Source organism: Alosa pseudoharengus, unplaced genomic scaffold (genome assembly GCF_046254945.1).
Source record: "Alosa pseudoharengus isolate Yale_2024_CS ecotype anadromous, Long Island Sound unplaced genomic scaffold, YU_APseudo_1.1 YU_APseudo_1.1_scf_4, whole genome shotgun sequence".
NCBI lineage: Eukaryota > Metazoa > Chordata > Actinopteri > Clupeiformes > Clupeidae > Alosa > Alosa pseudoharengus.
The window spans coordinates 24660535-24671084 of NW_027468774.1; the positions used below are offsets into that span (position 1 = coordinate 24660535).

Sequence of the window (10550 nt, forward strand, 5' to 3'; positions counted from 1 at the left end):
AAATACCTTAATTATGCAGGTTGAGAGTCGTTCTGATGGTTCTACAACACTTTTTGGGTCGTTTGGTGGGTGCGGTCGTCTCCGCCTAGTGCTTCTCCGCGGAAAAACCGAATATGCAACTTTCTGGTCCCGGACCGAAGAAATCCGGATGTTACTCAGCGGAAGGCCTCGAAAATCTAGTCAGATTGTAGTTTCTAAGAAGACTGCAAAACGGACTCCGACTTGGCTTTGTTGCTGTTGAAATTGTAAGTAGCCTACAATTGGGTGAACTTCGTTTTTGTAATGTGGTTTGATAGTCTCTTGAACAATGTGTTTGCTTGACCGTTTTATTGTGAGCCCTGTATGTGTTTAGCTTGGTTTCTTGATGGCCATAGATAGATGTCGCCTTGACTACTGCTGTTCATTGGAACGAATGCGTCAATCGAGACGCCATCTTGCCGCAGTGATCCTCATTAGCGTCAATCTGGGCAAAGATCTAGCAAAAATAAAATCACCATAAATCGTCAAAATCTCAAGCAATTATCTCGTTTTTTGGGTTGTTCCAATTGACAGGCATGTATTTATGGTTCAGTCTAGAGAAAACTAAGCTTAAGACGATAATAAAGATGCATTTTACCTGTCTAGCCCCATAGACTCCCATTCATTCTGCACTAGCTAGCGGCGGCCCCTAGAGTATGGTATAAAATCCTCGCCAAAACTTTTCTGTACCTGTACCAAAGTTTTGTGCTTGTAAAAATTATTTGTGTACATGTAAAAATAATTCGTATATGTAAAAATAGTTTGTGCATGTAAAAATGGTTTGTACATCTTCAAATCCGTTTTGTCACTGTGTAGAAAAAAGTTTTGTGAGTTTGCGAACGATTTTTGCACGCACGGATTTTCCATTTGCAAGTGCGCATCTGTTTTCTACAGACATGAAACAGATCTACTGGTACGAAACGAATTTACAAGTACAAAACTTTTTTACAAATTTTCCCAAAACAGCCAATCACAGCACTGCTTACTGAACGGCCAGTAAGCCAATCAGCTCGCTTCTTTAATTCTGAAACGCTGGACATACCGCTCTGGGTAGCCTTAGCCATAGATATATATAGCTACATCCATGTAAACACCACAGTCAGAAGACTTAAAAAAGAAGAAGAAGAAGACGTGAAACACTGGCAATGGATGACGACACTGAAGTTGTGGTAGGTTTAATTTCTCCCTTTGCCTTAATTTTGTTTCGTCCTTGCTAGGAATGTACTTAGCTAACGTTAGCTAGATTAAAACTGTTAACGTTAGTGCTCGTGCAGTAGAACGTATTTTAGACCGCTAAAACTATCAATGAGACTTGCATGATCACATCTGTTGACTTTTCACGTTAATACAAAAATACCAAACAAAACGCAACTCTTAAATTCCTACATAATATTCAAATAAACCCAAACAATAAACAGTGTAATTGTTGGATGTTTAGTTAGCTGAAGGCTCTTGGTTATTAGAGTAATGCTGACAAGCAAGCCAATGCAACATGGCCCTAGGGTCATTAGTCTCTAGTGTGTTGTCAGTTTTAAATGGTTATGATGTTATGAGCTTCGTTGCGCCTTGGCCCCCTTTATAATAGAATTAGATTTGAAATGTTTGCTTAAATCTCTTCAGCCGTCTTGCCATAATGTAAAAAAATTCTTAATTTCTTGTTGTCAAGGTGATGGTTGGAAGGGACTTCCTAAACCGCCTGCAGCAGAGGTCCTGCAAAGACCACTTGATGTAGACTACATTGAATTCATATGCAGAAGTGATATTGCTGTACTGGAGTCTTTGTCTCAACATATCCACTTTCCAAAAGAGGTAGGTTAAAATAATTTTCTCAAAAAGCAACATTGCAATACACAAAGCTAATTTTGTTTTTAATTAATGTTGTGTTAGTTACCAGTTCACTATTCGGTCTATGTTTAGGCCATTTAATGTAGGCTAAAAAGGTGAAAAGGTTTCAGTCATATCAGCCTGGTCCGGCTGGGGTTTTAAATTTGACACTTTTTTATGTGTCTTGAGTTGATCACCCCTGCTGTAGGGAGTCTACTACTGCTTGTAACCTTAACCAACAGTAATTCATACAAGGCGGTGTCAGGTTAGTGCAGAGCACTGTTCTGCATGAAAAAATGTCTGTCTGCCACTGGACAACTTCAGGTGTTTAGGAGGGTGCAATTAAGGAATGGTAGCTGGTTTGATGACCTTGTGCCCATGTTTGATTTTCTAGCATTGTTTGTAGGAAACTGTGTTCCGCACTAACTTGGCACCACCTTATACAGCTCATCGTTGTATCATGTGTACTCCTAGTCCTAAAAAATGCAGTAATGTAGATTTTTTTTTAAAGGTACATGATGGTCTTCTCCATTTGCTGTCCCTCTTAAGTCAAGAAATTGATCATCCGAGAACTACTGTCTCTGAGAGAACAGTCGGGAGAACAGTAGGGAATATGGGTCGCCCAAGATATATTATTTCTGCGGAGCACCTAGAACATTTGATAGAAATGGACCTTCCACTGCCATCCATTGCTAAGCTGGTTGGTGTCTCTGAAAGGACTGTGTCCCGTAGGATGCAGCAGTGGGGTCTCTCAATAAGGGAGACCTACAGTACAATATCAGATGAAGAGTTAGACCACCTGATCTCTGATATTAAAATTCAATCTCCAAATGCAGGTTGGTGCCTAACAGCCCCCATAATTCTTATCCTACACTACACACCAGTTTCTAACCCAAACCATGCACACATTTTCAGCCTGAAGTTTGCCTGAGTCTATGGTACACCATATTATCTCATTTCTTTACTGGCTACATACAGTAACACTGTAAATGAATTGGTACTGTGTGGTTTGTGTTTGACATGTTTGTACAGGTATATCTTTGGGTTGGGCAAAAGGGCTACATGTATAGTACAATAATGGAACGTAATATAAATGTTATGGTAGGCTGTTTGTTTCAACCCCTACATACATACAGTACACATCACTCCACCCATGCCTTCACCATACCCCCCCCCCCCCCACACACACACACACACACACACATACACACACCGTCCTTTCATCGTCTTACCACCAGTCCTCCCCAGGTATCACCTATGCCCACCCTTAAGTTACACACACACACCCCACCCCACACACACTTACAAGCTTTCAACACTACAAGGTTTCTTCCTCTGACAAGGGAGTTTTTCCTTGCTACCGTTGCTCCATCCAAGGAAAATGCAGTTAATCACGCAACTCGTCATTGCCGCTCTGAAGAACGATAACTTATCATGTATTGGACATTTCCACACTGGGTAGTTCCACAATGTCAAGCAGTGTGGAGGAACAAACCATAGCTATGTTTTAGGGCTTTGAGTTATTCTGTTCATGGGTTTCATCAGAGAACCCCCCCCCCCCTCCCCCCCCACACACACACTGTGCACTTATCCTGCCCTTCCTACCACCCCCACCCCCTTTATGCACTATAAGCAAAGGAACTGCGTTCTTTACATTTGCAATCAAATGCATGTGACAAATAAACATCCTTGTATCCTTGTTTCTATTCTACAGGTCATGTCATGGTTAGGGGACATTTGAGGGCTCAAGGATACAGAATCCAATGGATGAGGGTGTGGGAGTCTATGCACCGGGTCGATTCCATTGGGATGTATGAGAGGATGAGGAAGGTTGGATGCATTGTAAGGAGGGTGTACAGAGTGCCAGCACCTCTATCTCTGGTCCACATTGACACGAACCACAAATTGATAAGGTTATTTCATAGTACTGGCAGCAGCCTTACACATACAGTATGAGACACTTATATCGCTTAAATGTCCTTATATGTGATAGATGTTTAGTCTTAGAATGTGTAGTCTTAAATTGCATGTCTTTGGCCCCCCACAGATATGGCATTGTAATCTTCAGGGCAATTGATGGGTATTCCCGAAAAGTTAGTAATGCACCCTCATACTTTGTAAAGAAAGTAATACAATCCTTTAGGCTAACTGTAACATGGACCAGACTGCTGTACCCATGCAATGTTTCAGTCATTGAAAACAGGCTTAGTGTGTCTCATTGACTTGTAGGTCATGTACTTACGAGTTGCGAACAACAACAGAGCAGCCACAGCTTTGGAGTTTTTTCTTGAATCTATTGAGCAACATGGCTGTCCTTCAAGGTATTATACTGTTGCAAATCAAGTAATGGAAGTACAAATCCAATTATTAAGAGACAATGTAACACTGTAACCACCTAGTTGTGCAACACTTTTATGATGGGAAGACAGTCGGACAAATCACCTATCTATTGAAAGTGTTATTGTAAATACATTTATAAGTATTCTGACCACACACTTATTCATGAACTGCTTCAAATTTGTGCACCTCAGAGTTCGAGGAGACCAGGGAGTTGAAAATGTCGACATTGCTCGTTACATGTCTGCAGCTCGTGGTTGTGGCAGGGGGAGTTTCATCTCTGGAAAAAGCGTTCACAACCAGAGGTATGCCTATTACCGGTACTTTGCAGCAAACTCTAGTAGAGGGTCTATGATTCCATGTTTTAGTCCCTGTATTGAGTTAAAGCACTTTATATTTGCTTGATAGGCAGGGCGGGGGTTGCATTCTTTCAGCAGTATGGACATGTCTTTAGTAGCTTGATACTTAGGAGGGTATATACTTAGTACTCTAAAGGGCATTTAAATGGTTTGTTTGTGTGCTTTCAGAATCGAACGCTTATGGCAGGATGTTTGGAATGCTGTGTCTTACATCTACTACAATCTGCTCCATTCCTTGGAGGAGGATTGGTTGCTTGACCTAACAAACAGCACACACCTTTTCAGTGCCCAGTATGTAGGCCTGTCGCGATATTCAATAAATCAATTAATCGCATGATAATTAAAATTAGCTCGATAATTTTTCTGGCCGCGATAAATGCCATTTGCATGCTTGTTTGTTTTCCTCGTCTCTCTCTCGGGTCCTTAGAGTAACGATGAGTGAACCCTCATGTCAGTCACTTATCAGTCGCATGGTGTGTGGGGAGGCGGGACTACTGGCGTAGCCTACCACAGAGTGCAGCTAAAGAGCCGCGTGAGAAGTATCCGGTAGGCACTAGGCAGAGAGAAAGCTAGTTGCGAGTTCGAGACAAAAAAGATGGAATAGGTTTCTAAGCCTAACGCGACAGCTGCAGTGTGGGAGCATTTCGGATTTAAACCGAATGCCCGTGGTGAACCACTGCACGTGTGCGAGTCGGTGTGTCGCATTTGTTGGAAAACAGTCGCAATTAAAAGCGGCAACACAACAAACATGCATATGCATCTAAAACACAATCATCCGCTGCAGTTTTCCCAGTTGGGGAAAAAAAACACAACAAGTGGGCCGTCTTCCTCTTCCCGAGGAAAATTCTCAGAACGACAATATTATCGCTTATCGCAATAATTTCTGAGACAATTTATCGTCCAGTAAAATTTGTTATCGTGACAGGCCTACCAGTATGTGTTTCTGCCCCGTATTCAAATGGATCTTGATGCATTCACAGAGGGTTGGAACAATCATTCCATACTACCCCACCCACCCCTCTACTACCTCCATGCTACCCACCACTCTACTACCCCACCACCCCTCTATTACCTCCACACTACCCACCCCTCTACTACCCCCATACTACCTACTCTCTCTATCAGCTGTGTACTAATTCTCCTGCTTCCTCTGGCACGTCTGCACTAACTGGCCCACTATCCTTGGCATCACCACATGTAGTTAGGACATTATTTATGAATATGTTTACCAAATGTTTGTTTCTTTGTAATTTAAAGTAGTTAAATTCATATTTGAACAATACAAATAAAAAAAAACGTCTTAGTTACAAAATCAGATTTTTGGTCATTTAAGGAATACAAAGGTGCCAAAAGTCTGAAACCAGAATGATGTATGCATTGTTTACTTCATGCTGTATTAAAATGATGAGTGTAATTTTCAAAGTCTGCCTTAACACTGTACATTTTTCAAGGGACTAAGCATTACACTTGACGACTGGGAGAGCACAGACATCATTCAAGATGGCCACACTGGTGTTGTCGTCCCAGCAATTGAATGTCCCCTGGATGAGAACGAAATGGCTGCGCTTCTGCAAACTGTGAATCCAACAACTCATGGTTGGGATCTCTATCTGACTGTTGTTCAGTTTTGTCAGTCTGATTTAGATTAGTCAGTCAGTTGGCTCCAAATGTGATTTTCTCAATGTCTTAAACACGTCAAGGTACTTTTGCAGTCCTGTCCTTTTTTCATGCATACACTGATACATGTAAATAAACTAATCTCAGCTACAATATCTACTGTGTTGATTAACTGTAATTCGAGGGTTGAGTCATAAAGATGCAAGTGATGTCGCCTTTCTTTTTTTTCAGCTTTACAGGAGAGCCAAAATAAAAAAAATCTTCAGATTCACTACAAATAAATAATACATAGAAATAGGCCAACGATACAGTAAATAGGGCAAATAACTGAAGTGGTGAATGAATGTATTTGTCCTAAAGCAATGCAAAAGAGTCTATTGTTGTGGTGAATGAATGTATTTGTCCTAAAGCAATGCAAAAGAGTCTAATGTTGTGGTGAATGTTGGAATTTTTAAAGTAGACATTGCATTGAGACGAGTGAAAATGATTGGCAAAAACTGTAAGTAAAGTTACTTTAACTTTTAATGCACTTTGTACATTGTAATGTGTTTCGTACACTGTGTACATTTCACAGATGTGTTACAATACTCAAGTAAAACTAGAGACAACTTATGAACTTGTCTACCTTAACTTTGAAGCCTATTCTTGAAGTTAGGCAGTAATAGCCAAACTATTTAGAAATTGAATTAACTCATGTAATCCCACCTACATTGCAAATTGTAGAACCTAGAGGCAACCAGGGTGGGATGTACTGTGAATGGATAATTATATAAGGCCAAAGCCGGTCATGTTTGTGTTGGTGCAGCTTTTTATGTGCTCTGCGAAGTCACAGAAATTGTTGAAGTGTGCAGGCACATGCAACGTTCCAAAACATGTCGATGACCTCAGGTGTCGTCGCTCCTCCACCCTGATCAGCATCTTCCCACTTGGCACCTCCCATCCCACCCAGAACTGGACCAGCTGTCCAAGCTCCGATGGAGAGGCTGCATAAGAAAAGGAAAATATAAATATAGATATATATATATATATATAGGTGTGAGCTACATTTACAATATCACAGCAGTGCATTTGTATTTACAAACGACATTACAAACATGCACAATTTCTCAATATACACAACACCTACACTACACTGAATTCCAATTCTTTCTATTTATAATTTACAATTGAATGAATAAAAATGCAGCATGTCACACATTTGCCCGTTTACCAGTAAGTTCATTTAAATATACCTGTCTCAATGTATTGCTTTAAAAACCCAATGGTCTGGTCCTGGACACTTGTGGGGAGGGAAGAATCGTCCTCATCACTGTCCTCTCCAGGCCACACAATATGGCTTAAGATTGCCTAAGAATGACAAATCATGTATGATTTTAAGTTACAGAAAGGTCAATGTGAGAACTGCTATGAAACTTCACCTACAGAGGGAAAATGAATATGTTAACAAGCCAGGTAAAATAGCCTTATTGTAATTCACAATATATTTGTAAAAAACTAAACAAGTCCCCCCCCCCACACACACACACACACACCTACTCACACAACTACTGTCCTAACCAATCACCCCAGTATACACTAAAATTTCTAGCCTAATAACAGTGTCTACCTCTGCACTGGGCATTGCATCAGCAAACCGTGGGAAAAGAACGCTGGCTGTGTCTGGCCTCTCCTGAAGTAACATCACATTATGAGGGTGTCATAATGATCCTACACTTTCAATTTCGTGCAGTTTTGACCATGTCAGCCAGAGATATTGTGATAAAAACACCTAATTTTTTGCTTTTTAATTTTTAACTAGGTGGCGCTATACATGAAATAAGGGGTAATGTGATGGGTTGACATGGCCCCTTAAAGAAACGCCGACTCCATTCATTCCGAAAGTCCAGCACACAACAGTGCAACGTGCATGTTCACATTTTTAGTACAGTGGATACTGTGATCTTCGGTATGTGAAGACGCCACACTTTGGTCTTTGCAACCCCAGAGCTAACTTACAATGCAACTTGCCATACGTATTTAGCTTCAATTAACACCCGGATCTCCTTATATGGGCAAAGATGGCAGCTTTGGTTCCTTTTTATAGGCGAACTTCAGAGGTCTATGAGAAATGAGATGTCCTGCTCACTCCCGTATCACTTTTAAGAGACTTCAATTACTGATGATGTGCATCACCTCTTCGGCTAGAATAAACAGACCATTTTACGCAAATTGCAGAGAATATGAACATATACCAAATCCTAAAAACATAATATGAACATGGACTATTCCCACTTATTGAGCCTGATAATGAGGTACTGTAATGTTTGAGCTTTGAATGATTTCCAGGGCATGAGCTGGAGGACAGAGGAGAGTGGCTGCATGCAAATAGAGGTAGTGCTAGACAATTTGCTCAAAATGTGCTTGGTAATATTGTATGTCATATCCTAATTGAATAGGGTTTGATTTGTTTGTTTGTTTGTTTCAGAGTATACACCACTGAACATTAATTTAGTATTTTTTCTGAACATGTGTGTAGGCTACACCTTATAGTGTGGCATTTTCCATTGCGGTAACATATTGACTGCCCCTAAAAAAGACACAGACAGACTCAAACAGATACACTGATTGAGCAATTATGATCAAGCATAATTACCTTTTTCAATAACAAGAAAAGATATAAAAAGCACCTTTCATTTCTGTATTTTGAGTATATCTTTTTATGTTGCTGGTTCCATCATTTAGGCACAAATAAATGTGCAAGGTTTATGAAGGTATGATGAAAGACCATTACAGAATTTCAGTACCACTTTTACACACACACACACACACACACACAGAGGCCTTGCTGACCGTAGACACATCAGCACACGTGGGACTGACAGGTGAACGACTGTGAGGCAGGTCTGACCTTGACTGTTCCAATCGGGAAGTGGCAGTAATAAAAGGCTGGAGTGTGCTATTGTTGGCCCTGGGGCAGCTCAGTAATGAATGACATGACATGGCTCTGAGATATGGGGACAGGCAGCGGATGATGGAGGGCAGGCGACAGGCCCTGGCCAGCCTCGCCTGCCTGCCCGGCTGGCCCTCACCTGTGATGGGCTGTGTGAGCAGGTCGCAGCCCCCTCTCCAAACCTCCACTCGGCTCTGCCCACCCTGCCACGGAGAGAGGCGCGTTTACAGTGGAATAAATCAGGCGCTGATGCTCGTCGCATTATTCATGCGCTAAGTAGGCAGCGCTACGCCCAAGGGCAACTTTCATTTTTCAGCACCACAGATATACACACACACACACACACACACACACATTCACACATGATCTCTCTTTCTCACACACACACACACTACTGTAGCTTCTCTCCTGTACATTCAAGTGAATGCAGAGGAAGAATTGGAGGTATGTGTGTGTGTGTGGGGGGGGGGGGCATCTACAGTATGCCAGTGACCACAAAGTTCATTCAAGTGCTCTCCAACCTCAGAGGGAGGAGGGGGAAAGCTGTCCTGGGATTTTCAGACTTCTTCCAGCATGATTAATTCCAAATGCTTAGCTTTGTGGATGTCCTCATTTCATGCGGTAGTTGAAGTTGCTGAGACTGTGGGTAGAGTCCCTGACAGTAATTTATTGTGGGCGATAAGCGTTACTGAGCTAATAAAATGCTCGACTCTTTCTATGGAATGCAGAGGCCTTAATGCTGAGGCAATAGGTTTATGAGGTGATAATTACTTTATCACCTCATGCACTCTCTGCACTCTCTCTACCTCTCTCTTTCTTTCTGTCTTTCGCTGTCTTCACTTGAAAACACTCGCTCAATTTATGTAGGCACACCCAGACAGAAGGGTGCAAAAGAGCAAACAAATAGGACACACATGATAACTAAAAAAAAAAGAGGTAACAGTTCAACAAACTGCAACATACAAGATAGATACAAGTGATGGCAATAAAGGACGTTTTATACACACCTGTAGTCCCTCTACTGATATGGGAATCTCTCTCTCTCTCTCCCTCACTCCGGAAATCGGAAATGCAGACATTTTGCTCTACACAGTTTTGTCTTCTGCCTTCAAGTGGATACTGTGATCTTCGGTATGTGTGAAGACGGCACACTTTGGTCTTTGCAACCCCAGAGCTAACTTACAATGCAACTTACAATGCAAAAAACTGCCATACGTATTTAGCTTCAATTAACACCCGGATCTCCTTATATGGGCAAAGATGGTAGCTTTGGTTCCTTTTTGTAGGCGAACTTCAGAGGTCTGTGAGAAATGAGATGTCCTGCTCACTCCCGTATCACTTTTAGGAGACGTCAATTAATGATGATGTGCATCACCTCTTCGGCTAGAATAAACAGACCATTTTACGCAATTGCAGAGAATATGAACATATACCAAATCCTAAAAACATAATATGAACATGGATTA

General features: G+C 41.4%; 1 long non-coding RNA gene across 1 annotated transcript; it reads left to right on the forward strand.

Annotated features, from left to right (window-relative positions):
- Window positions 1–1729: 1729 nt before the first annotated feature.
- Window positions 1730–5458, forward strand: LOC143103083 (uncharacterized). Its single transcript, XR_012982716.1, has 7 exons — window positions 1730–1827; window positions 2354–2678; window positions 3557–3755; window positions 3890–3935; window positions 4072–4163; window positions 4374–4484; window positions 4707–5458. It is a non-coding gene; the product is annotated as an uncharacterized LOC143103083 (long non-coding RNA).
- Window positions 5459–10550: the final 5092 nt, after the last annotated feature.